This window comes from Oncorhynchus kisutch, linkage group LG12, assembly GCF_002021735.2.
Source record: "Oncorhynchus kisutch isolate 150728-3 linkage group LG12, Okis_V2, whole genome shotgun sequence".
Taxonomy (NCBI): domain Eukaryota; kingdom Metazoa; phylum Chordata; class Actinopteri; order Salmoniformes; family Salmonidae; genus Oncorhynchus; species Oncorhynchus kisutch.
In genome coordinates, this window is record NC_034185.2 from 27388149 (window position 1) to 27416095 (window position 27947).

The 27947-nt window shown below is 42.0% G+C and overlaps 1 protein-coding gene and 1 long non-coding RNA gene across 3 annotated transcripts in view; both read right to left on the reverse strand.

The window, feature by feature from the left end:
• Positions 1-15669, reverse strand: part of LOC109900808 (protein dispatched homolog 1-like) — a 70106-nt gene extending 54437 nt beyond the window's left edge. Inside the window, exon 1 of the mRNA XM_020496639.2 lies at positions 15545-15669. The gene's annotated coding sequence lies outside the window, so the exon portion shown is untranslated. The remainder of the gene's footprint in view (positions 1-15544) is intronic.
• A 3632-nt stretch (positions 15670-19301) lies between these two features.
• Positions 19302-27829, reverse strand: LOC109900272 (uncharacterized). 2 transcript variants are annotated; one of them, XR_002256569.2, is made up of 8 exons: positions 27768-27829; positions 22210-22450; positions 22022-22124; positions 21735-21849; positions 21380-21441; positions 21151-21260; positions 20508-20582; positions 19302-20338 (listed from the first exon to the last, which is right to left on the reverse strand). It is a non-coding gene; the product is annotated as an uncharacterized LOC109900272 (long non-coding RNA). The 2 variants fall into 2 exon arrangements; XR_002256570.2 differs by lacking the exon at positions 27768-27829 and adding an exon at positions 25002-25079.
• Positions 27830-27947: the final 118 nt, after the last annotated feature.

Consider the following 27947-nt stretch of genomic DNA (forward strand, 5'->3'; position numbering starts at 1 on the left):
CAAGTTTAATATCAAATATTTGAGTGACTGATTCCCAGTTATCCACCTACAACACATTCCCTTATCTGCATTTTCTCACACTGCAAGCCCCTCCAAAATGCCTCCATATATTTTTTGCAGCGAAATGACAAATAAGTGTCAGTACGCATCCGCTGACAAGGAGCAACCCTGCAGCTGTTCTTGTGCATACTGTTGGTGTTTGTGTTCCCAGGAGATGCAGACAAAGCGCTGCCAGGTCGTCACTCTAACCTGCCTTCTCATTAGAGGTCAGCATATTTGAACACAACAATGACCTGCCGTTCCGAGAGACTTAGGGGGCTAAGACGCTCAGCCAGAGGCAGTTTGACCAAATGTTCTCAATCTGTCCCATCCTTCACTGCTCACTTTCATTTACTGTGGTCGTCCATCGTAAGTTGGCCTAAGACGTCCTACCCACATCACCCACTCTATTATGAATCCTCCCTCCCAAGGCATTTAATGGCAAGTAATCACACATAAATTCCAAATAAGTGCCCAAGACAGATTTAGGGCGCTTGGAGGGTTTTGTCCAAAGCTATTTCTAAGGTAAACAATTAGGCTGGCAGAGGTCTGGGTATAAAGATGGCAGTGCCATTGGTTGGCAGGGAGGGCAGGCTCATTAACCCAGCAAGCCTCTGCTGTGTTCACTCAAACCAGTCCAAAAGATGTGATCGGGTGGAAACTCGTGGGAGCGATACATTTCCTCGGATAAGATGGCCTAATAATGACTTCCTGCATTTAAAGCGAAAATAAAACACAAAAGCAACATGCACAATGCACAATGCTGCGAAACAGCGTTTTATTGAGGCCTCTAATACCAGGAATATACTGTAATCTGTTTTTAGGGTTATGGAGACAGAGGGGAAGTCAACATCTGGTTCTCGTAGTCCACGCCTCTGGCCTGACAGTCTCTCTGACTCAATCAAGGAGAGGAACCATTTGGCAACGCTCTGAGGCCCAAAAACGCACCCCTCGTCTGCCTGTCTGTCCGCTCCTCTTCCTCTCCTTCAGGGTCATATGAAAAATCCCAATTAACAGGAAACCCGAGAAACACCCATGTTTGGACGTGAGCTTGGAATATGCAAAACACCAGGGCCGTTAACAAGTGCCATGTTGAAATGTGATAGACTGCGTCAGCAGGTCGTAAAACCCTCTCAAGATCAATGTAATTATGAAAGCTTACACAGACTTTCCGGATAAGCGGAAGGAGAGGGTTGTGCTTTCTACCAAACAAGTGGAAGGTCTCCCCACCTGCCTTCCATTCCATCAGCTACAACAATGGTGAATAAAAAAACATCCAAAACACCCGGGGGAGGGTGTCAACAAACACCCCTCATTCCAGGCCAAAGTGATGCACCCCATAAATCCTTTTGATTAGCTACAGTAGCACGGCTAAGTGCCACTTAAATCAAAACAAAAAGGGGAAGTCGCTCTGACCTTGAGCTTTGGAAGTGTAATTTAACTGATCGTTACAAAAACAAAGCTGGTTCTGTTTCTGGACGAAGAGAGGGATGGAAAGAGGCGGCCGGGAGGGACGAAATTGAAAGCATGCATGCATTTTTTTTTTTTACAAAAATGTTTGAAGCCACCATAATGAGAATGGGGAGAGATGTTTTAGAATATTCTTAGCTTTTTTTTAAAAGAATAACAGGAAGTTCATGTTTCCAAGTGAAAAATAACAGATTAAATGAACCAGAGGGGATTTGAACAGATTAACCAACGATTGATTTGTGACCTGTGAGAAGTTTGTCAAACAAAGAATTATAGAGTAAAATAGGAAAATATTACTTTTAGAAGTGTGCTCTAAAATACATTTGAAATGAAATGATTTGCACTTATTCACATAGCGTGAATTGAATGACTCCAGGCAGTCTGTATAATTTGGTTGAAGACAAGTCAGACTGCAAGTGAACATGAACGTGCTGATGAAATGAGTGTTCAGTCATAAAATGAGTGTTCAGTCATAAAATGAGTGTTCAGTCATAAAATGAGTGTTCAGTCATAAAATGAGTGTTCAGTCATAAAATGAGTGTTCATGTCTTCAACAGTACGATCAATGAAAACATCACAACAGCAATAAATAAGAATGTGATTGACCCTGGAGATAAAGCACATATTTCCCATCTAATGGCAACCAGTGGGTTCACCGTCTCCAGGGTTCCATCAAATCACTGTGTTTATAATGCAGGAGGAATGACATGACTCAGGGGCAAGCTTGGGTGCAAGTAGACAACTGACAAAGACCAGTCTCCCATTCTAACGGATGAGGGGGCTGCCTGGTAGCATGCCATGTCCAGAAAAACACAGGAGACTCTTTTGCTCAGGTCTGCTAGCAGCTCCTTCAAAGCTAGCAGCTCCTTCAAAGCTAGCAGCTCCTTCAAAGCTAGCAGCTCCTTCAAAGCTAGCAGCTCCTTCAAAGCTAGCAGCTCCTTCAAAGCTAGCAGCTCCTTCAAAGCTAGCAGCTCCTTCAAAGCTAGCAGCTCCTTCAAAGCTAGCAGCTCCTTCAAAGCTAGCAGCTCCTTCAAAGCTAGCAGCTCCTTCAAAACGTTACACTCCACAATCAGTGGCCTGGCCTGCTGTAAGAACTGCTGCAGATGGCTACAAGGTTCCACAATAGTCTAATGAGAACACATGCAGTGCCAAAGGTGGGGTGATGACCTGGAGGAGCCTGCGTCAAGGGCACCAACAGGGAAGTCAGTCAGCATTAATCCCGCCACTCCCTCTAGCAGGAACCTTCAAGAGGTGCCCTTGACTCCTGGGGTGTTTCCGTGAGAGGGCTCACGTCCGCTCTGCTCTGACAGCCAGGGACGATCAAGAACAGCATCAGTGTAAGGGTGAAGTAAGACTACCACCTCCTCGCCAAGTGTGTGTGTCAGTAAAAAGCTGGCTGGCCATAAGAGCTCCTCTGAAAAGCTTTTGTTTTTGAAAGAGGGGGAAAAAAAGACTGTACTCGTCTCTGACAAAAAGAGGTCATGAGCCAAAGAAGAAAAAAAGACATATTGGACAAAATATTGGGAAACTGAGGAAATGTGCCTTTCTTCACTGTTATCACTTACGTAGACCAGGGTGGACTGAGGAGAGTAAGGGGGAAATAACGTCAAGCTAAAGTCGAGGCCAAAAGGCATCGTCCCATCAGGTTACCATTAAAACAACAATTTCACCTTATTGTACATTTCAAATTCTGATATCTGGAGGAAGAGGAGGAGGAGTAGGAGGAATATTGCCTTCATTTAACAGGGTGCCCCTTTGAGAACACATTCTCTTTTATGGTAATGACCTGGCCAGGAGGGTACAAAAAAAACAGGAGACTCCATCTCAGGTCTGGGAGAAAGCTAGCAGCTCCTTCAATACTTTACACTCCACAATCAGGGCCCAGACAGACCATATAAATGGGGATTGAAGAGCTGCCAGTGCTACAGAGAATCACATTAGTAAACACTCGGACACAAGGCCTTGACTGTGGCTTAAACAGAGCCCCTCTTTAACCAAGAAAACTACCCTAAAGACGAGCCCTGGGCAACGTCAAGTCAGCCACTTTACTGAGCGAGGCTGAGCTGCCGTTTCACTAGGAATCCATAACAAAATGAGCATCAGTTTAAAACGGGAGTGTAGCACTTACTATATTTCTCAATGCCAGAAACGCATGTTATAAGTAACTCAGAGCAAAACTCTTAAATACATTGTTATAATATCAGCATATCTAAAAGCTGGGATTGAGGTTCTCCAAAATCGCACAACGCTCCACTGTCAGCGTCACACGATGAAATGACAAACTTTGTAAAAAGTAGGATACATTTGTGAGAATGAGGGGGGCGAATTGGGCGTCTACTTGTCAAGCCGCAGGGCCCATTTCATCCCTGAGAACTTCCACGGCTACCAACAGTGGAAGGAGGGCTTTAGGTAAAAGTTGCTTCTCAAAGTGGATGCAACAATTTCAAAGATTTTACTGAGTTACAGTTCATATAAGCAAATCAGTCAATTTAAATAAATAAATTAGGCCTTAACCTATGGATTTAACATGACTAGGAATACAGACATGCATCTGTTGGTCACAGATACCTTAAAAAAAATGTAGGGGCGTGGATCAGAAAACCCATCAGTATCTGTGTGACCACCATTTTGCCTCATGCAGCGCGACACATCTCCTTCACATAGAGTTGGTTGGGCTGTTGATTGTGGCCTGTAGAATGTTATCCCACTCCTCTTCAATGGCTGTGCAAAGTAACTGGATATTGGCGCTAACTGAAACACGCTGTCGTACCCGTAAATGCAGAGCATCCCAAACATGCTCAATGGGTGACTTTGCTGGCGAGTATGCAGGCCATGGAAGAACTGGGTCATTTGTAGCTTCTATGAATTGTGTACAGATCCTTGTGACATGGGGCTGTGAATTATAATGCTGGAACTTGAGGTGATGGCGGTGGATGAATGGCACGACAACAGGGCTTGTCACGGTATCTGTGCTTTCAAATTATAATTGTTGGTTGTCCGTAGCTTATGCCTGCTCATACCATAACCCACCATGGTGCACTGTTCACAACGTTGACATCAGCAAACGTTGACATCAGCTCACCCACACAACGCCATACACGTGGCCAGCGGTTGAGGCCGATTAGACGTACTGCCAAATTCTCTAAAACGATGTTGGATGTGGTATATGGTAGAGAAATTAACATTCAATTCTCTGGCAACAGCTCTGGTGGACATTCCTGCAGTCTGCATCTCAATTGCACGCTCCCTCAAAACTTGAGACATCTGTGGCATTGTGTTATGTGACAAAGCTGCACATTTTAGAGTGGCCTTTTATTGTCCCCAGCACAAGGTGCACCTGTGTAATGATCATGCTGATTAATCAGCTTCTTGATATGCCACAACTGTCATGTGAATGGACTATCTTGGCAAAGTATCAATGTTCACTAACAAGCATGTAAATAAATTTGTGCACAGCATTTGAGAGAAATAAGCTTTTTTTGCATATGGAACATTTCTGGGATCTTTTATTTTTAACTAATGAAACATGGGACCAAAACTTTACATGTTGAGTTCATATTTTTGATCTGTGTATTAGTTAATATACATTACAGCTACATAGATATCTATTAGGGTCCATTGTCTGCTACCTGGATTTTAACGCAGTACTAAAAAAAGAAAGAGAGAAGACCTTTCAAGTACTTACTGTTACCCTTACGGGCTACCCATTAGCCCGTAAAACAACCAAGGAAATTACAAGCCAAATGTCACCTTCGCTGTGTGTGTGTGTGAAGAGGTCTTATCAGAACCTGTCTGCTAAATGTGCTTTTTAAATCAATCACTAAACAACCCAAAATATGCTTCTTCTATTGGTTGACATGGGAACATTTCTGGTCGTCCATCAAACTAGTGCAAGATGACAAAAAAAAGCAAACAGCCAGCTCACAGTAGTGAAATGAAACGCACCATTTTAAACCACAATTAAATCAAATACTTCATTTCAGTGAAAACATTGGCTACCGCTATCAAAACCAGTATTCCTTTGAGGGGACGGAACGCATGTTAAATCGTTTGTTGGCAGCCGCTGTGCCTTTCAGCCCAATTTATGGATGGGCTCAGAATTCACAAAGGCCTCTGTTGACTGAAACAAAAGAAATGGATTAAGCTGACCCCGAAGCCTTTCCATCCCAGTCCCACCTTATGCATGGTGACCCAATCAGCAGGCCCTCAGGGGCCAGACACTTGGGCCCGATCCAAGACTCCTGCGTACGTAGAGCCACTTCCCGCCCTCATGGTTCTCTCTGGTTTGTGTCAGTCTAATGAACAGTTTCTTAACTGTTCGGAGCCAAGCAGATGGAACTCTGGGAAGATTTACAGCACAGAGAACGAGGGGGTATGAAATCCACTCCTAGGTTCTGGCCAGCAAATACAGCTTACATTTGCACATTTTTTCAATTTATCTCTTATTGAATTAAGGGTTCAGACTCTTGGACGCCTTTCACTAGGAAACGTAGAGGACTAAAGTACTGCAATTTTCTTAAAGGCTTCAGCTCGGACGTGATAAATGACGGGTACCCAGCTATGGAAGCGGAGTTTCAGGCTATGAGTCAGCAATAGAGAGGGCAAGCAGGTTAGGGCCCCATCTGGCCACGATAGGAGAAGCCAACAGAAGAGGAATCTCTATAGTGGCTGGGTCTCTGACATGATCATTCAGACCATGTTTCCATCCACACAGCCTCTGAATTCCATCACTAGGCATATTCTAATGGGTCTCACTACAGAATGGATGCCAAAAAAAAGCAACGAATGACTGAAAAGGGTTCAGTCAATTAAGGCATGCCTAGTGCAGAGAGATTGAGAAAGCATAACGCTTTCATAGAAGAAGCCTGCTGGGAACTGACACCTTCAGAAAAGACTCATCGTAAAACCAAAACTGGTTGAATATTCATTGAGAGTATCGCTATTTCGGGCATACCAGATGATCTTAACAAAAACCCTGCTTTAAAATGGGGATCGCTATGTCTCTTCATTATTAGTTCTGCCATACTTAGCTTTAGTAGATTATCATGAGATGGGCTAATTGCTATTTTGAAAGAGTGTATGCTATGCTGAAGTTTGAGCCCAGCACACAGGGAGTGAGAACAGACTCTGGCGTCTATCAGGGGGCGCCATATGCTTTAGCTGCATGGGCCAGCAAGCTCTCTAGGGACCTCCATATACCCACATAGGCCTAACTGCTTTGGCAGACAAACCAGAGACACTATTCAGAAAACGCATCCTTGACCCTGTCACCAAACACCTGTTCCAAACATCCTGCCTGCAAGGGGAGGAGGATGGAGGGCTCTCAGCCTCAGGGCGGCTTTTTGAACTGGAGACGGACTGGTCAACCTCAAGGTTATTGATTTCTATTCTGTGTCTACAAAAGGAAAAACTCCATAGTGTGAAACCACAGGAAATAGCCTAATCTCCTCAGAAAATTACAATGGAAACAGGCAAAACAGAATAACTTATAAACACATTTTAAGTTCATAAAAAGAGGCAAAACCCCAGCCTCCTGAAGTCTCTTGGAAATCACATGCAAGGTACTGAAAAGTGCCTCTTTAGTGAGTTACATATTCCATGTGCACACCATTACTCAACATAGCTTCCTTCCACCGATTCCTATGGGGACCTGGCCTTTCACTGTTAAGCACTAATGGCCTCTCACAGAGCACCTTTCTCAGTCTGCTGCAGTGTGTGTGTGTGTGTGTGTCCTTCTTCCCCTCCTTTTATGGTCAATGTCACCTCTCCATCAAGATATATCCTCAGCCCCGAAAAGCACAGACTTCAATTAATGGTTGAGATTGGAGTCAAGCGGGGGCGACTGCTATATCCTCAGTCCAGCGTTATTGATTGTCAGAGTCATCTCAGGCGGAAGGCGAGACATGAATTTAAAGTGAGTCATTGATGCATGGTGTCAGCCCAGTGCCCTGACGTCATTGACTGAATTTACAGCCTTTAGACACCAAAAGAGACATAGCTGCCAGGAATGGGCAGTTGAGGATCGGATGCTGTGACTGTTCTTTACTCACACTTTACTCGCATTATTTATCACAATAACATAGAGGCCAAAACACCTACACAAAGAGGTGTTCATGCATCAAACACCCCCACCCCTATACAGTACCAAATGGATCCGTCTCTATTGACGAGGTCAAAGGTGAGAGAAATAAAAACATAGCCTTTTGAGATGGGTGCGGGGTAACTGAGCCCTGGCTCGGAGGCACATGAGCCAAATGGGATTGGACAAGCTCAAGAGCCCGGGTCAGACAGCAGTTAGAAACATGTGTCCCAGAGAAAAAGCCTGCGAGGGATCAGCATTCTGTGTTTTGTGCAACAAACCCTAATGAGATTTTTCTCTGCGGGAGAATAAGGCCCTGTCTTTGGGGATCGGGTCGGTAAGATAAACACTGATGCAGTCACCCCTCACAACCCCAGGCCTCGCAGCCAAATAGCATTCATGCAGGCCAAAGCAAGACAAGCTTTTGGAAATGTGTTAGGTTAGTGTTGGCGGGGCTGGATCCTCCTTAACGTCACTCATGTTCATGGAATATTTACAGGTAATGAAGAATGAATATTTGGCACATTTAGCTCAGACGAAGCTGAGCTGAGATCAGAGTTTGATTATAGGTCTATGGTCCTATCAACAGGTTACAACAAGTACAGTATGACAAATACATGTAGAGCTCTTTCCATACTAGCCAACTAACTCCCCATCCAATTTCCCTGCAAGAACTTTGAAAGAATACAGTGTGTCCTGCAGGTAACCAATGAAACATATTGAAAGAGGGGGGAAGTTTCAAAGAGATTTCCATCTTTCTCATCTCTCTTTGAGGTCAGTCCACCTGAACTGCATTACCCCCCCCCCCTCTATTCGTCCTGGGGGAAAGGGGGAGGGTGATGGTTTGTAGCAATGGTCAATTTAAAAGTCAGATAGCCATATATTACAATAACGTGCTCTGACAACTCTATTGACTCCAGTCCACATTTTGGGGGAAATAAAACAGTGGAACTAATATACAACACCTGTTTCTTTTCAGCATCCCCAGTATATCAAATATACAAACAGTGACAGCTGCGCCGCAGACTGAGATGGCAGTACCGGGCAATGTGAAAGACAGAGCCATGCGTTGTTCTCTCTGCTTCATCCTATGGGCCTAGGTCAAATAGCTGAGAGCAGAGTGTAATGGTTAAGTCTAATATTTCACATATGACTTTTGAGGAGCACCATGCACTATCGATTTCTTCCATCTAAGCAGAGATTCAGAGAAGCAGCCCTATCGGGAGCCTGGTTTCAATTATGGGCTCCGTAAAGCCCTGTGATAGAGAGCTGACGTGATATACTGCCTGGTAGAGGCCAGGATCCATCCCATCCGCCTGCCTGCTGACGACCCACATGCCATTGTACCAGGTGAACGCCGAGGGAAGTTTTATACAGAGGCCATCAAGCAAGGACAGGTTTATAATAGAGGACTGTGATATAGTGAGGTGACATAAGATGGTGCTCTATCCCAGTACCTAGGATGGCGTCTAGAAAATAATATCGTAAACTTCAGTCTAGAATTGATGGAGGGATTCATTCAGCTGTAACCGAAGGTTAAAGACAAGTGGATGTGAAAGTAGTTGAAGAGACTTTGGAGTTCTTCCTCATTTGGAAAAGGAGAGGAAAACAGATATAAAAGAGTGGCAGTTGAATATAAAACTGTCGGTTATTAAAAATGATCTTGGAAATCGTTCCAGTTCCACTACCTTCAAAATCACAGGCCAAGAGCCTCTACAAAAACAATGGTGAAATAAATCAAACTGATTCCGTTTACCTTATCTTCCCAATGCTAAAAGACGCATTTGTCATATAGTCAATGGCTACTTTGCTGAGGTCACTAAGTAGGCTTTGCCTCCAGAGCCACTGGCTTGAAGTTAAAGGGTCATGAACTTGCAGGGAACTTCAGGTCGATTTGACTCATCCTCCCATAGATGATCTAAGGCCTGGATATAGTCTAATTACTCCAGTCTCAGTCCTTTCAATCTGACAGTTGAAGTCATGCAATCTTGCTCAATCTCAGCATTTCCAATAACCAAGGGATATTTCCATAGTGATTCCCATCAGTTCTCCTACACAAAAAGAGTAAATTCCACATAAGAGATGCAACTTTACGTGGTTTATCCATGCCACGTTTTAGTATGAAATCGCTACAGGGAGATTAGAAATGGCAATGTGTTTGACTCAAGTGGGAGCAGGGGCTAGATCCACCCGTCTCTCTCCTTTTCATCTAGATAAGAGCCACTCAATGATATCAGCTGTAGATGGCAAGTGTGCAGTCAAGCCTTTAGTGGCACCAACCAGTCCGTTTCACCCATGACACCGCAAGATGGAAGATGTCTTGAGCCAAACTAGATAAACTAGGAATAACCTCAAAAACTGGAGACATTGAACATTGGTAAAATAACCCCAAAGATCTCTCCAATTCTACAAATGAACATGAAGGGGAATTGGGCTTCTGAAAATGACATTTCAAATGACCGTAAGAAAGCTCTATGGCGCATCCTGAGAGTGCTGATAGCTCCAGATCACCACCACGGGACTGGGGCATATACAGCAGTACGTCTAAAATGAGGCCATGAACAGCTGTTAGAGCCAGATGTCCGGACCAGTTGTTCAACGGTGGCAGGGACTGGAAGAGGGTTTGGAAAGATACCCTTCCGAGATGCTCCTCCTATATGACAGACACTCCAGAGAGAGAAAAAGTAACAGTCTATGTGAGTTCTGTGCTGGAGTTGGCCAGGCATACTAAACTCGAGGAATTTACAATCAAGGCCATAGTCCACACAGCAGTCCACAAAAGGGAGCAGTTGTCTGTTAAGAGGATGAGCCATACCAAAGCCCTGACCGCTCCGTTTAACTATTAGCGTTTCACCAGGATATTTTAGTTATTAATGAAACGTCTTTATTGACCGATTAAATAGATAAGCAGATACAAAACAAAACATTTGGCCTTACTTTTTTTTGAAGATTTGTGTCTCTAGTGATTTACTCTCCCTCTCTTAATTTAAACATTTAGTAATTGATTAGGCTACAGGCATTTTAATATGGTTGACATTAGTGGCATTCCACAATAAGACACAAGCCATCTTCAATCATCTAAAAAAAATGAACTATCCTTACAGATACTTCATTATTTTGGGTCACATTTTTCTTCTGAGCACCTGGACACAATGCAGAATGTTAAGCCCAGGGGCAGGAAATAGGTCACGGTTCCCTGAAGACTAGGCCTACCTCCAGCATCTAGGAAACTTCAACCACCCCTCCCTATCCACCAGCAAGGATGTGCTCCCCTCCTCTCACGTTAAAAGTCCCTACGACCAGTCAGGAGTATATCTCTGAGTTGATGCCTTTTTCAGATTATTGTTTGAGTCCTCACAGCAGTCCACAAAAGACCTCAGGCCTGATCACATGATTTTATATCCACATTTTTATTTTGTTGGTTCAGTTAACTTGGTGTTCATGAGGAAAAATAAACATTAATTGGTTGATGATGCCATTGCCAAAAAAAACTTACAAGCTAAGGCAAATTATTGCCCCCCCCCCCGACCCAGAAATATGAAATCGTACTGGGGTTTCTCCTACCACAGCTTAGACAAACTCTCTCGTTGAGTTAGCATATGACTACCCCCTTGTGGGCATAGTTGAAAACAGCTAAATTCTGTGTGGATTTCATCGCCTGAGAATGATCTACACTAAGTTTATCATTTTGAACAAACTATTTTTTTAAGGATTAAAATACAAACATACTCCATTAGACTAAACAATAGAAACTGTTGTGAAGACTGAGCCTACCTTAGGGCATCTGACTGGCCTGTTTGTATTCATGTGAAACATGCAAGGGGACTGTTTAAAATGTATTAAAGGTTCTCAGAACAAGGCAGAATGTAATCTCTGTGCTCTGGCCTTCAGTTCTGACAGCATATGATCTCATTCCACTGGTCTCTGGAATCACTGATTTTTAAAAAACACAACATTTGCAAAGTAGAGTTCTAATCAGTGGAATATTCTGAGATTCTCTGCGTTCTTTAACCTCAGAAGGCTATATAACAGAAACACTGTACAATACATAGGTTAGTGACATGAGTGGATAAGGGAAAAGTCTCTGGAAGAAAAGGGATCGGCATTCCTCTTAAGTTCAACTGCAAAGACAACATGTTATGTAAAGCATTGAACTGTATCACTACCGTTTATTAAACAGAGGTTTAAGAACTCAATGTTGACCATTTGAGAAACACAAAACCACATCATCCATTTAATGGCATGCAGAATCCACTCATGTTTTGTTTCTCAACTGATGCTGGCTATTGCCTTTCCAGTTCTTTCAAAGACCGAAGTGGAGACAATAGCAGGCATAGCCAAAAACCCAGCATTCAGACTTACGTTCAGAGAGCAGGAGGTGAAGTTCTGCCACAAGAGAAATTAAGCCTACCCCATTCTGTTTTCTCAACTGTTGGTCTGTGATGTAATGGGCTGGCCATTCTCATCCCAACAACTTTATCTAGAGGGGGTGAAAAATGGGGTCATCCAGCAGCCGTGTTGGGAACTGGATAGTGTGTAACCCCAGGAGGAAGACCCCCCCATCTGTAGAATTTACTCCCGTAGTAAATTGTGAGGCATCTGTGCTTGGGCAAACAGACCTACTGGGACTCCCTGGGCCTCAGATTCAGGGATTCTCCTTTAATGATGTGGAGAGCAAGGAGAAGCCACATGGCTGTGCTAGAACCATCCCACTGCCCTAGGCCCTAGGGGGACAGGGGCCACAGAGCAAGGCTCATGTCTCAAAAGAAATACATGCATGTTCCTTCCCCCTGGGTCTGTGTAGGCTAACCACTCACACAATATAAAAGCCGGCTTTCTGGTTATTTCTGTTGTGGAAACATTATTTTACAAAAGTTAGACCAGACTAATGTGTATGAATTAGAATCTTAATTGTATAGGTCTAACAAAGACTTAAATAAAAACCCAGTTTCAATGTTATTGAAGTATATCTTGTACCTGGAGATTGTTACATTTGTGAAAGAGCTGGCAAAAATATGTGATGTGATTACTATGCCCTACTAGTCTTCTCTGACTCAGTCCCTCAAGCACTAGGCCTGGTTACCCAATTAGAACAGCAAACACTCAGCTGTTGGTTATTTTCATGTTCATAATGTTAAGTAGGCATTAGAAATGGATTATTGAGTTAATGCTTAAGAAACACTTCCACAACAAACTACAGTGTGGGGTACCCAACTACAAGTGCCCTTCAATTAGCATAGCCAAGCTGTGTTTACACTAGCATAGCCCCCTAGAACTAATGGATATACCAGAACTGAGCTGACCCTCACAGCCAGACCCATTCTTTTGTGATTTATGTTCCGTTTGTAATAAAGCTGGACGAGGCAGCATTACATTAAATCAGGAGTTTCACCCTTCCTTCTTTACGTCTCATAGCACGAGCCCAAAAAAGGTACTTCTGGAGGCATTGGGTGTGTGCGTCAAAGGAGTCTATTTAAATTAGTGCTCCTACCAAGAGTTTTCCTTGCAAAGAGTCGGAAGCAAGGGGCACTTTCAGGTAGTGGTGGCAATAGAGAGCAATAGTAATGGAGTATTTGTGTAGGCACTAACTCCGTCATGGCTCATTGGCCAAAGCCTATGGGGAAATGAATGGGGGTTTTGGATAAACGCAGAAAATAAGGTATGTGGTAAACACAGGCTTAGGAGATCTTATACGTTTTGTTCTATAATCTTCACCAACTAACATAACTTTTGTGAATTTATGTAATCAAAACAAGCACAGAAAGGAATTCATACATATTGACTAACTGATTATCTCAGAGAGCAAAACGTATTAGATCTCCTAAGCCTGTTTTTCAGCATTTATCCCAAAACCCTATTCTTTCCCACCATACAAATGGCCGAACAGCCCAGAGGTAACTAATTTCCGTTTTTTTAGGACTACAAGCCGGCAAGCTCTATGTATGAGGAAACCAACAAAGATCAAGAATAATGACTTCAAGCCGAGCTCGTGGGTGAATTAATTTTGAAATTGGAACTCCCTCACCATTTGACACCCTACATGCAGGTGTTCAAATAAATGGCTGGAGTGAAAGTGATGTCACTGCTTTATGACAATGCAAGATCAAAGACCAATTACAAACCACATTTAAAACATTTCAGTTAAAACAGCCGACACGAGACGTTGCAAAACCAGACCGTTCAGAATAAACCAACTTTGTTCTAAAACTGTTACGTCTCATCTTAGAAAAACCCAACTAAAAACTTTGACATAGGCAATAAAGCCTACATTGGTTAAAAGGTAGAATCCTTAGTTGTTACATCCATTTTTGGACTTATAAAATAATGATATATAGGCATACCAATTGAATTAAAAATATTAATTTTTACACTGAACAAAAATATAAATTCAACATGCAAAAAAAGTGTTGGTCCCATGTTTCACGAGCGGAATTGTTTAGATGCACAAAAAGCTTATTTCTCTCACATTTTGTGCACAAATTTGTTTACATTCCTGTTAGTGAACATTTCTCCTTTTCCAAGATAATCCATCCACCTGACAGGTGTGGCATATCAAGACGCTGACTAAACAGCCTGATCATTACACAGGTGGACCTTGTGCTGGGGACAATAAAAGGCCACTAAAATGTGCACAGATGTCTCAAGTGTTGATGGGAGTGTGCAATTGGTATGCTGCATGAATGTCCACAAGAGCTGTTTCTGAGGAATTTTATGTTCATTTCTCTACCATAAGCCACCACCCAAGTCCTTTTAGAGAATTTAGCAGTACGTCCAACCGGCCTCACAACGTGTATGGAGTCGTGTGGGTGAGCGGTTTGCTGATGTTAACATTGTGAGCTGAGTGCCCCATGGTGGAGGTTGGGTTATGGTATGGGCAGGCATAAGCTACAGACAACGAACACAATTGCATTTTATCGATGGCAATTTGAATGCACAATTTGAGACTCCATGACGAGATCCTGAGGTCCATTGTCGTGCCATTCATCTGCCACCATCACCTCATGTTTCAGCATGATAATGCACAGCCCCATGTCGCAAGGATCTGAAGACAATTCCTGGAAGCTGAAAATGTCCCAGTTCTTCCAACTCACATTAATGTGTTGAAAATCCAAAATTGGTTACATAGTCAACTTACACACAGCTCTGACACATACACATTCCACCAAGGGCTTTTCATAGTCACCAAATCCAGAACAAATCCTAGTCACTAATGTTGACATATTTTGCATTCCTCATCTCATATGTATATACTGTATTCTATTGTATCAGTCTATGCCGCTCTGACATTGCTCATCCATATATGTACATATCCTTAATTCCATTCCTTAGAATGGAATTACTTACGTTTGTGTGTATTGGGTATATGTTGTGACATTTTTAGACAGTGCAGTAATATCTAACAAGTAATGTCGGAGCTAGAAACACAAGCATTTCGCTCCACCCACAATAACATCTGCTAAACACATTTATGTGACCAATACAATTTGATTGCCTTGAGTTGGGAGCAATCAGCCAACAAAGAAGAAAATGGGCAACTTTAAAATGGGGATGGCCTCTGTGGCGCTTCCCATGCTGTCACAGACGCTATGATGGCACAGATACAAAGATGAGTCCTATCTATCTCTATGGCGCTATCTGCCCTCTAATTGGCTAGAATGGTCCTACCTGATCTCGCCTCCCTTCTGATGCCATATATTTCCATTGTTAGAGCGGTAATTTGACTGTCTTGTCAATTTAATCTGGCATCCTACGCAAACACATGATGCTTTTTTTTCACAGTAGGTAACTAACGTTAGCTAGCAAAGGTTACATGTACACATAACTAGCAATGGCAAGCTAAGCTAGCAAGGCTAGGAGGGGCAATGAATGTAATTAGTTGTTGGAGTATATTTTGTCAGCAGTCATAACACAGGGATTATTTAGAACAAAAGAGTAAAAGCATGTACGGTTTCTTACTTTAGTTCATCCCGACAAAGATGGGTGCTTGCCTGAGTGTAGTTAGTCAATCAAATAGCAGTGTGTGGAAAAACTAGCACCAGACACTATGTGTAAACGATGCGCCTCTAACTTCCGGTAGGCAGCGTTTCTTCCTAATGACTTTCAAAATAAGAGTTGTGCAATAAATGTCCAATAAATGTCGTTCCACTTCATGATTGTGTCCCGCTTGTTGTTGATTCTTCACAAAAAAATACAGTTTTATATCTTTATGTTTGAAGCCTGAAATGTGGCAAAAGGTCACAAAGTTCAAGGGGGCCGAATACTTTCGCAAGGCACTGTATATATACAAAAAAGTTGTGCAGTGGGCCTTTTACTAGTCCTGTATTGGCGGACCAATATAGCCTTCTGTAGCACAGCCCCAAAATGTTTTTCATTGCCGCAATACATCTGTTTATTGCATAAATCATGCATGTATTGGATTGCAATGCTGGTAAAATCATCCAGTCCAGTTTAATTTATTACAGTGTAGACTATACCAAGTGTAGGCTATGACATGTGGTCAGCGGCTGATCAAAATAGTGGCACAAAGTCTGCAGGGGGTACAGATTAGTTGTCTATGCATTCTAAAAGGAAAAGGTTCCTGATGTGAAATATAGGGGATTGAAACTGAGGTAACCCCTATAACATCTTCAAAGAACCCCTTTTAATGGATCCTCAAATAACCTTGTAGTGAAATACATAACAATAACATTATTTTAGTTCCCAGTGTATATTCTTTTAGTGTCAAAGCAGAATTAAAATATGATGTAAACTCCCAGCAGAGCCCCAAGTCCAATGGATATATCCTCTGGCGTATTGATGTTCTCCTTACCCATAGCCAGAATGAATCCCCCAAAAATGTAATTATACAGATTATTAACAAAACATGCACACAACAGTATTCATACCTTGGTTTTTGTGGTAAATGTGAATGGAAAAAACACTTCATACACATACCGTGTCCATAATGTGGAGGCCTATGGGATATTCACTGAAGAGGTAAGGGAGAAGAATGCTAAATGTGATCTGCATAACATACCAATAGACATACCTTTGTATGCCTCCTCCTCTGTATAACTGCAGACAAAAGTGAGTAGTTCAGTCATCTACACCCAATATAGCTAGCCTTCAACATATTCTTATAGCTTACATTTTCTAACTTCTTTGTGGATTGAGATCCACTGAATTGTGTCCATTTTCTGTTTTCGAAAGATTTGCACACGTAAGATAGATGGTATCATGAAACAATAATATAGATCATACAAGGGACAAACATTACACTCTAAAAAATAAAAAGCTTCCCGGAGTATCCTTTAGGGGTTCTTCAAATTTAAACTGTGGGGGAACCCCTATAAGATTAACAAAGAACCCTTTAAAGGGTTCTTCACAGAACCCCTTTTAATGGATCCTCGAAGAACCTTTCAGGGTACATTTTTTAACTACCCCCTATAATTTTTAGTATTGTTAGTAGTAATAATAATCCACATGATATTTTAGTTGTCAGTGTTTATGATTTTAGTGGCAAAGCAGAATAAAAATATCAAAATATGAGGTAAACTCCCAGCAGAGCCCCAAGTCCAATGGGTATATCCTCAGAGCATGTTGATGTTTTCTGTATCCATAGCCAGAATTATTTTGCAGTGGATGGTGACCAAGCAGGTTTCCTGTCTTATTCAGAGGTGTCGGGAGGGTGATATCTGTGAATCCCAAAAACAGTATTTATATAGACGATTAACAAAAACATGCACACAAACCGTATTCATACCTTGGTTTTTGTGGTAAATGTGAATGAAAAGTTTTGATAATGGTTCATACACATACCTTGTCCATAATGTAGAGGCCTATGGGATATTCATGGGAGAGTTAAGGGAGGATGGTAAATCTTATCTGCATAACATACCTTTGTATGCCTTGTCTTTATACCTGCAGACAAACGTGAGCGGTTCAGTCATCTGCACCCAATATAGCTAGCCTTCAACATGTTCTTATAGCATACATCTTACCTCTATTGATTGATATCCATGGAATTGTCTAATTTCAGTCAGAAAGATTTGCATATAAAAACAGATGGTATCATCATAAAACAATATCAATTTAGATCATACAAGGGACAAACCTTACCTTAAATTGAGATCTTAACATTGTTCAGTTAAGTGCCTTCACCTGCTGTCCTTTCAAATCCAAATGTTTTAGTTGGGCAGTTAGGTTCCTGCAAGAACCCCCACCAACTAAGGTGGTTCCTTGATGAACCCCACCTACTATTGGGTTCTCGGAAGAACCATTTGGGGGCAGTTTTCAGTGCCAGGTATCTTAAGGTTCTTCAAAGAACTATGAGGATCTTAGAAGAATCGTTGTTGAACCACTAATTTTTAAGTGTGATGCGGTTGCATTTTGGCTTCTGCCCAGATGGATGAAGCCAGCCACCGGTTACAGACCTAACACAGATCTTACTTGCAGTGGTGTGGTGCATATTTTTTTTAATCATTTGACCATGCCAGTCATTTATGAACATTTGAACATCTTGGCCATGTTCTGTTATAATCTCCACCCGGCACAGCCAGAAGAGGACTGGCCACCCCTCATAGCCTGGTTCATCTCTAGGTTTCTTCCTAGGTTTTGGCCTTTCTAGGGAGTTTTTCCTAGCCACCGTGCTTCTACACCTGCATTGCTTGCTGTTTGGGGTTTTAGGCTGGGTTTCTGTACAGCACTTTGAGATATCAGCTGATGTATGAAGGGCTGTATAAATACATTTGATTTGATTTTTTAGATGAGGGAGCACAGAAAATGTAATTGCCATTTTTTCCTCAATCAAAATGTGTACCGAAAGACCGTCCTATGGGTTTTCACTCCAACCCGTTGTAACTAACCCATTTCATTTTATAAACCTGCTAATTATTAGAATCAACTGCTCTAGATTAGGGTTAGCATGAAAATGTACATCCTGTACCATCCTGATAGCTCTCCAGGAACAGGGTTGGATATAAAATATGCATAAAACACCAATTGTACCGTTTGCTTATGTTCACACATATTGTCTCAAGGAAATGTTATATTTTCAATACCCTCAAACACCAAATTAGGCATACCTAATTTCAAAATAGGCCATGATCACTGGCAATCGTGAATGATAATTATTCATGTTTTACCGGTGAAACTGCATCTGCATGCCTATCATTTGATTGATTTCAATACGTTTCATGGGAATAGCCTATGCATTTCCATCTTCTTGAACTACTGTTTCGCGAGTTACAGCAGACGTTAAATATTTGCCTTTCTTGTATATTGTTTCAATCAAAGCATACAATATATACTGCATTGTGGCTCAGTTTTGGCGCATGATATATATATATATATATTATTTTATTATTCAGCTTCAGCTAACCATCCTAACATTTCATTCGAAATTAGATGTTTTGGGGTTTTAGGCCTGCTATGCTATTCAGTTGTTATATAAAATACTAACTAATCGTTGTGTGACCTTGCAAGACATTGATTCAGCTTTGATCTAACTTTACTAAACAAGCACCACCGTGAGAAGTGATCATCTAGTTGTAATAATAAGTGATGAGTAGGACTATTAGTCATAGGACACAGATCTTAATGAGATATTTTAAATGAGGAGTGCCCTTAGTTGTTCAAAAAGGACAGCGCTAAATAAACTGATTTGATTAGCTTGAACACATGGTTGCAATATACCCATCACAGAATAAAAGAAAACAGAGGGCTGAACTATCAATTCATATAATTGATTTGCTTAGATTTAATCAAATCAATTGACCAAGTTGTGAACATAAGTCAGAATGTCAGAGAATTCATTTTAAAACAGCCATAAAAATCAAGCTTTTGGTGTGGCGTATTCATGCATCTCAAACTATAACCTAAATGTATTATTTCTTCCAACTTGTCCCAATTAACATTTCCAAATTAAACCATCCTGACATAGCCTACCCTAACTGGCCCTGCGTCTCAACCAATAGTCAATATAGGCTAAAGATTCCAAGCAGGGCTACCGCAACTTCCAGAGACGGTGAGGCTCTTAGGCTTTACGGTGGCCACTGGTTTGGGTGTCTTCGGCAGAATGGTGTCACTGTAACCAAGTGGTCACATATCGTTCAGGGTTCCATTGCGCAAGAGCAGGTTGGTGGAGTGTTATGAACATCATGGCACAGGTAAAAAAAAAATCTCAACATTCTATTGTTGTCAAATCTCCAATGGGCCTCTGCAGTGCACACATGTAACCTACAGATCATCATCATTCGCCAGAGAGAATACAGGGAAGAATGGATTAGCTAAAGAGACTGGTACCAGGTTTCCAGTCAAAATTCATGAAAAAAAAAAGAAGATAGTGATAGACATAATGTTAGCAGTGCGATTAGGTTTAAAATCTGATGTTAAGAGAAATTGTATTAATCCTGTATGTGGGGGTTTATGACTGTGGCAACTAGTGACGACCCTGGTACCCAGGCTAAAATAACACTGGCAGTCCAACCGCTTTTAAATCAAATAAGACTGAGTGAAAAACAACTATTTTTGCAAGTATTAACAATTTAAATTGAGTTCGGTGAAATATACTAAATGTTTTATAATTACATTTACATTAAGCACACACAGCAAGCACACACTTATACACACATACAGTATCTACTCCAATAAAAGCTGCTCTGCCTCCTCAAGAGCCTTCTCCGTTTCTTCAACTTCCAAGGAGAAATTATCCCTCTCCTGCACGAGATGCTCCCGAGCCTCCATGAGATCCTTCATGGACTTTTGAACTTCCTGGAAATGAACAAACAATGACCATTTCAACAAGCTCTAGCTTGAACAGACTTACCAGAGGTTCCCGATGGGCAAGTGCCTTTGAGAGCTTCTTACGCTCTCAAAGGCACTTGCCCATCGGGAATACACACTGGATTAATTATGCTTATGTCAAAGATAATGAACTTACTGTTAGTTGTGCACTTTGTTCTGTTGCCATGTCACCAAATGTCCACAGTTCACTTAACAGATCCCGGGATATATTCTGCATCATAGGAGATTTTAAAAATGAGGTCTACATCCATAAAAATACATCACTACATACAATTACAAAGCCAGATTCCTGCAAACAAGGTCCTCTGTAACATTTGAGTCTAAAGGCATTTCCACACAGATTTGTGCTATAGTTCGAATCAGAGTTTGATTATTTGATACATTGTATTTTTTCTCCCATTTGGTCTGGTTGGTTTCACAATGCCAAGTGTCCATGCAAGTCATTTGTTTATTGGACAAAAACGCTCACCTTAAATCCATCTATGATTATCATGAAGCTCACTTGTGCTTCCCAATCTTCAAATTACTTTCATATGGGGGAGAAAAAAAACGCAATAGCCACTCTAACCGCAATGTGAATAGGATATATTCAGTAGCCTATATCGCCAGTACAGCCCCCCGTCTCCTCTAACCTGCATCGAATGCACTCAAATGCGCTGCTACTAAAAATAATGTTTCAGAGATATCAAGTTATGATGCTGCATTTCATCAAATGCTCACAGCCAACAATACTGCATGACTGGTTATTTTCCTGTGTTTGGTCCGAACTGCATTCTTACCTGCAGCGATGTTCGAATTGAATCGGAGCACCCTCTGTTAGCGAACCCCGGTGCGTTGTTTAGTGCCCTCCAGAGTGCGGATAGATTCACAACAGTCCAAACGAACTGAACTAAGGGGGTAAACGCACCAAAGTTGGAAAGAAATGTACCAAACAAATCTGGTGTGAAAGCTTCCTAAGTAATAACAGTGTTCAACGATATTGATGAAAAAACAAGTGAAAGTCCTTACCACCACCACGCGTTGTTGATCCTCATTTTGCGGTGCAGATTCTCCAATTCTCTCTCCCAAAACTGAGAAATAAAGTCACAAAACTAATTAGGTGTCCCCTTTAATCTTTGGATTAATTGTCAGAGTAGAGAACACACGATTTTGTATGGGTCCAAATTCTACAACAACTAAAAAGTAACATATGCATTTCAGGTAAAATAACAACCCAATGTTTATCTCCCAGGACTATTATCTAGCAACAGCAAGCTAGATAAACGACTTGCATATCGTAAACCGTCTCAAATAGAACCCAGTTCTATTTTAACGGCTGGCTACAAACGTAACGTGGCCAGTCTAGTCAGGATGTAATGATTACCTGGATCAATATTTCCAGCGACTAGTAGCGCATGGCAGTCCTTCAGATGTTTCTTGATGTCGGCATTGGTTCCTTGGAGGTCACTGTATTGTTGCTCCAGCTGGGTGACTTTTAGCTGCAAAATTAAATGAAAAGAGAGACAATGAGTGCACAAGATATCTCTTCTGTTCAGGCCTAACATTGCACTCTTCTCGAGACGTTCCATTCAACAGCCCAGAGAAAACCTAGTGCAGTTATGCTCACATATACGTTTGTTAAAGAGATGATTCACTACTTTCCAAACTTACCTGTGTTTCTAAATAGTTTTTCTGCAGTTCCTCATTGGCTTCCACTAAAAGTTGATTCTGACCCTTCAGTTCTGACTGCTGCTGTCCCTGTCTGGTGGAAGCTCTATCAAAAGACAGAATGCTATGAGCATTTTTTATTAGCAAATGTATTTCTCCCAAATTTAAAAAAGGTTTAAGGGAAATCTTACCCTTTATGCATTTTGGCTACAAAATTATTTCTGGGAAAAAAGAGAAAGCTGGTGGGTCTTAAAATGCCCAAACACTTAGATAGCCAGTTATCTCCCCTTTGTTAAATGAACGTTTCCTTGGTAAGTTCTCTTTGTGAGGCTTAGAAATAGCTGTTTTTGGAACTAAACTGAAGTCTGACGGTATGGATGTCGCTTTGAGCAGCGCTCTTCATTTCTGCAGCACTGCCATCAGGTCACACACCTGAAATAGAAGAAATATCAAATGAAGACAATCCAGATTCTTGCTAGTTACGTTTTTGCCGAATGACAAGACAAACACCTTGAAAAAGGGGCTTGAACTGAGGTGCGAATGCAGGAACTGAAGTGTAGGAAACAAATTACTTCAACTAACTCTGTCCGCATCTAGTAATTTAATGCCATCATAACGGTGTTACAATAAAAAAAACATATAAAAAGCAACTTCGTGATAAATATACTGAACAAAAATATAAAACACAACATGGAACAATTTCAATTTTACTGGGTTAAAGCAAATCAAAGTTTATTTGTCACGTGCGCTGAATTAAATTTTACCCCTTTTTCTCCCCAATTTCATGGTATCCAATTGTTTTTAGTAGCTACTATCTTGTCTCATTGCTACAAATCCCATACGGGCTCAAGAGAGACAAAGGTTGAAAGTCATGCGTCCTCCAATATACAACCCGGAAGCCAGCCGCACCAATGTGTCGGAGGAAACACCGTGCAACAACCTTGGTTAGCGTGCACTGCGCCCGGCCCGCCACAGGAGTCGCTGGTGCGCGATGAGACAAGGATATCCCTACTGGCCAAGCCCTCCCTAACCCAGACGACACTAGGCCAATTGTGCGTCGCCCCACGGACCTCCCGGCCGGTTGCGACAGAGCCTGGGCGCGAACCCAGGGTCTCTGGTGGCACAGCTGGCGCTGCAGTACAGCGCCCTTAACCACTGCGCCACCCAGGAGGCTCAGGTGTAGATCTAACAGTGAAATGCTTACTTACAGGCTCTAACCAATATTGGAGAAAAAAAGTGTGTTTGTGTGTGTGTAAGTAAAGAAATAAAACAACAGTATAAAATACATTTGAAAATAAGAGAAGCAAGGCTATATACAGACACCGGTTAGTCAGGCTTATTGAGGTAGTATGTACATGTGAGTATGGTTAAAGTGACTATGCATATATGATGAACAGAGAGTAGCAGTAGCGTAAAAAGAGGGGTTGGCAGGTGGTGGGATACAATGCAAATAGGAGTCTTATGGCTTGGGGGTAAAAACTGTTGAGAAGCCTTTTTGTCCTAGACTTGGCACTCCTGTACAGCTTGCCATGCGGTAGTAGAGAGAACAGTCTATGACTGGGGTGGCTTGCGTCTTTGACAATTTTCAGGGCCTTCCTCTGACACCGCCTGGTGTAGAGGTCCTGGATGGCAGGCAGCTTTGCCCCAGTGGCCCCCACTGGGCCGTACGCACTACCCTCTGAAGTGCCTTGCGGTCGAAGGCCGAGCTATTGCCGTAGCAGGCAGTGACGCAACCGGTCAGGATTGGAGGTCGACCGATTATGATTTTTCAACGCCGATACCGATTATTGGAGGACCAAGAAAGCAGATACCGATTAATCGGGCGATTTGTATTTATAATAATGACAATTGACAACGACAATGACAACAATACTGAATTAACACTTATTTTAACTTAATATAAACATCAATCAAATCAATTTAGCCTCAAATAAATAATGAAACATTCAATTTGGTTTAAATAATGCAAAAACAAAGTGTTGGAGAAGAAAGTAATATGTGTCATGTAACAATATGTGCCATGTAAAAAAGCTAACGTTTAAGTTCCTTGCTCAGAACATGAGAACATATTAAAGTTGGTGGTTCCTTTTAACATGAGACTTCAATATTCCAAGGTAAGAGGTTTTAAGTTGTAGTTAATATAGTATTCATAGGACTATTTCTCTCTATACCATTTGTATTTCATATACCTTTGACTATTGGATGTTCTTATAGGCACTATAGTATTGCCAGTGTAACAGTATAGCTTCCATCCCCCTTCACGCCCCTGCCTGGGCTCGAACCAGGAACACATCGACAACAGCCACACTCGAAGCATCGTTACCCATCGCTCCACAAAAGCCGAGGCCCTTGCAGCGCAAGGGGAATAACTACTCCAAATCTAAAAGCGAGTGATGTTCGAAACAGTATTCGTGCACACCAAGCTAACTAGCTAGCCATTTCACATGGGTTACACCACATTAGGCTGATAGGCTTGAAGTCAAAAACAGCGCTGTGCTTGCGAAGAGCTGCTGGCAAAACGCACGAAAGTGCTGTTTGAATGAATACGGGCCTGCTGCTGCTCAGTCAGACTGCTCTATCAAATCCGATTTAATTATAACATAATAACACAGAAATATGAGCCTTTGGTCATTAATATGATCGAATCCGGAAACTATCATTTCGAAAACAAAACGTTTATTATTTCAGTGAAATACGGAACCGTTCGGTATTTTATCTAACGGGTGGCATAGTCTAAATACTCTTGTTACATTGCACAACCTTCAATGTATGTCATAATTACGTAAAATTCTGGCAAATTAGTTCGCAATGAGCCAGGCAGCCCAAACTTGCATATACCCTGACTCTGCGTGCAATGAACGCAAGAGAAACAACACAATTTCACCTGGTTAATATTGCCTGCTAAACTGGATTAGTAGTTATAACTAGTGATTATGATTGATTGATTTTTATAAAATAGGTTTAATGCTAGCTAGCAATTTACCTTGGCTTCTACTGCATTCGCGTAACAGGCAGGCTACTCGTGGAGTGCAATGGTTAGAGCGTTGGACTAGTTAACTGTGCGGTTGCAAGATTGAAACCCCTTGAGCTGACAAGTTGCAGTCATTGAAAATAAGAATGTGTTCTTAACTGACTTGCCTAGTTAAATAAAAAGGTATAAATAAAATTTAAAAAATTATAAAATTTAAATAACGGAAATTTGTGTCCAAAAATACCGTTTTCCGATTGTTATGAATTAATCGGCCATACCGATTAATCGGTCAACCTCTAGTCAGGATGCTCTTGATGTTGCAGCTGTAGAACCTTTTGAGGATCTCAGGACCCATGCCAAATCTTTTTAGTTTCCTGAGGGGGAATAGGCTTTGTCGTGCCCTCTTCACGACTGTCTTGGTGTGTTTGGACCATTCTAGTTTGTTGTTGATGTGGACACCAAGGAATTTGAAGCTCTCAACCTGCTCCACTACAGCCCCATCGATGAGAATGGGGACGTGCTCGGTGCTCCTTTTCCTGTAGTCCACAATCATCTCCTTTAGTCTTGGTTATGTTGAGGGATAGATTATTATTCTGGCACCACCCGGCCAGGTCTCTGACCTTCTCCCTATAGGCTGTCTCGTCGTTGATCACTGTTGTGGCGTCAGCAAACTTGATGGTGTTGGAGTCGTGCCTGGCCATGCAGTCGTGGGTGAACAGGGAGTACAGGAGGGGACTGAGCACGCACCCCTGGGGAGCTCCAGTGTTGAGGATCAACGTGGCAAATGTGTTGCTACCTACCCTCACCACCTGGGGGCGGCCTGTCAAGATTCAGTTGCAGAGGGAGGTGTTTAGTCCCAGGTTCCTTAGCTTAGTGGTGAGCTTTGAGGGTACTATGGTGTTGAACGCTGAGCTGTGGTCAATGAATAGCATTCTCACATAGGTGTTCCTTTTGTCCAGGTGGGAAAGGGCAGTGTGTAGTGCAATAGAGATTGCATCATCTGTGGATCTGTTTGGGCAGTATAAGGTTATAAGGTTACAGTTCATATAAGGAAATAAATTCATTAGGCCCTAATCTATGCATTTCACATGACTGGGAATATACATATACATCTGTTGGCCACAGATACCTTAAAAATCAGTCAGTATCTGGTGTGACCACCATTTGCCTCCTGCAGCGCGACACATCTCCTTCGCATAGAGTTGATCAGGCTGTTGGTTGTGGCCTGTGGAATGTTGTCCCACTCCTCTTCAATGGCTGTGCGAAGTTGCTGGATATTGGCGGGAACTGGAACATGCTGTTATACACGTCTATCCAGAGCATCCCGAACATGCTCAGCGGGTAACATGTCTGGTGTATGCAGGCCATCGAAGAAATGGGACATTTTCAGCTTCCAGGAATTGGGTACAGATACTTGTGACATGGGGCCATGCATAATCATGCTGAACGAGGTGATGGCGGCGGATGAATGGCATGAGGTGATGGCAGCGGTCAATGGGCCTCAGGATCACGCCAAGGTATCTCTGTACATTCAAATTGCTATCGATAAAATTCTATTGTTTTTGTTCTCTGCAATTTATGCCTGCATATACCATAACCCCACCGCCTCCATGGGAAACTGTTCACCCACACGATGCCATACATGTGGTCTGTGGTTGTGAGGCCGGTTGGACGTACTGAAAACGACTGAAACAACGTTGGAGGCAGCTTATGTTAGAGAAATTAACATTCAATAATCTGGCAACAGCTCTGGTGGACATTCCTGCAGTCAGCATGCCAATTGCACGCTCCCTTAAAAACCTGACAATGTGTTGTGTGACAGAACTGTACATTTTAAAGTTACCTTTTATTGTCCACAGCACAAGGTGCACCTGTGTAATGATCGTGCTGTTTTGTTGGTTATTTTTACCCCATTTTTCTCCCTAATTTCATGATTACGATTTTGTCTCATTGCTGCAACTCCCCAAAGGCTTGGAAGAGGTGACGGTCGAGTCATACATCCTCCGAAACATGACCCTCGAAGCCACGCTTCTTAACATCTGCTCGCTTAACCCAGAAACCAGCTGCACCAATGTGTCGGTGTAAACGCTGTTCCACTGACGACCGAAGTCCGCCATTAGGAGTCGCTAGAGCGACGAGCCAAGTAAAGCCCACCAGGTCAAACCCTCCCCTATGTGCGCCACCCTATGGAACTACAGGTCACGGCTGGTTGTGACACAGCCTGGGATCGAATCACAGGGCTGTAGTGACGGCGCAACACTTCGATACAGTGCCTTAGACCGCGATCAAGCTGTTTAATCAGTTTCTTGATATGCCACACCTGTCAGGTGGATGGATTATCCTCGCAAAGGAGAAACGCTCAGTAACATCTGTACACCAAATTTGAGAGAAATAAACTTTTGTGCATTTTGGCGATCTTTTGTCAGCTCATGAAACTAACACTTTACATGTTGCGTTTATTTTTCTTCAGTAACATTAACGTCATATATTGATAGTCCTAACATTATGTCTATGTTATCTAGCTGCTACATAACTAGTTAATACGCTTGCTAACGTTAGTGGCTCAATTCTTAGAGTATCTTGGCTACAGCTAGCTAGCGAGCTAACGACACGCTTCCTTCACCGTGGAGTTTAGTCCGCTAACGTTAACTATCATCAGCATCAAGGAGAAGTAGTAAGGTAGCTAACTCTCATTTACACCTCCACACCCACAGAATAAAACAATACTGGATAATTATTCCGACGTATCCAATTAGCAATAAAACAACGCTTCCTTACCGTGTACTGTACTCAATGACAAAACCACAGAAACTCACTTTTTAAAAAGAGGCCAAAGATTTAAAAAATATATATATATATTTGAAAATTGTGGAAACGTCACTTCCGTGCCACTTGGTTTCAACACCAGTCATTTATTTTTTAACTTACCAAAATATTTTACAGTAAAATAATCTTGCT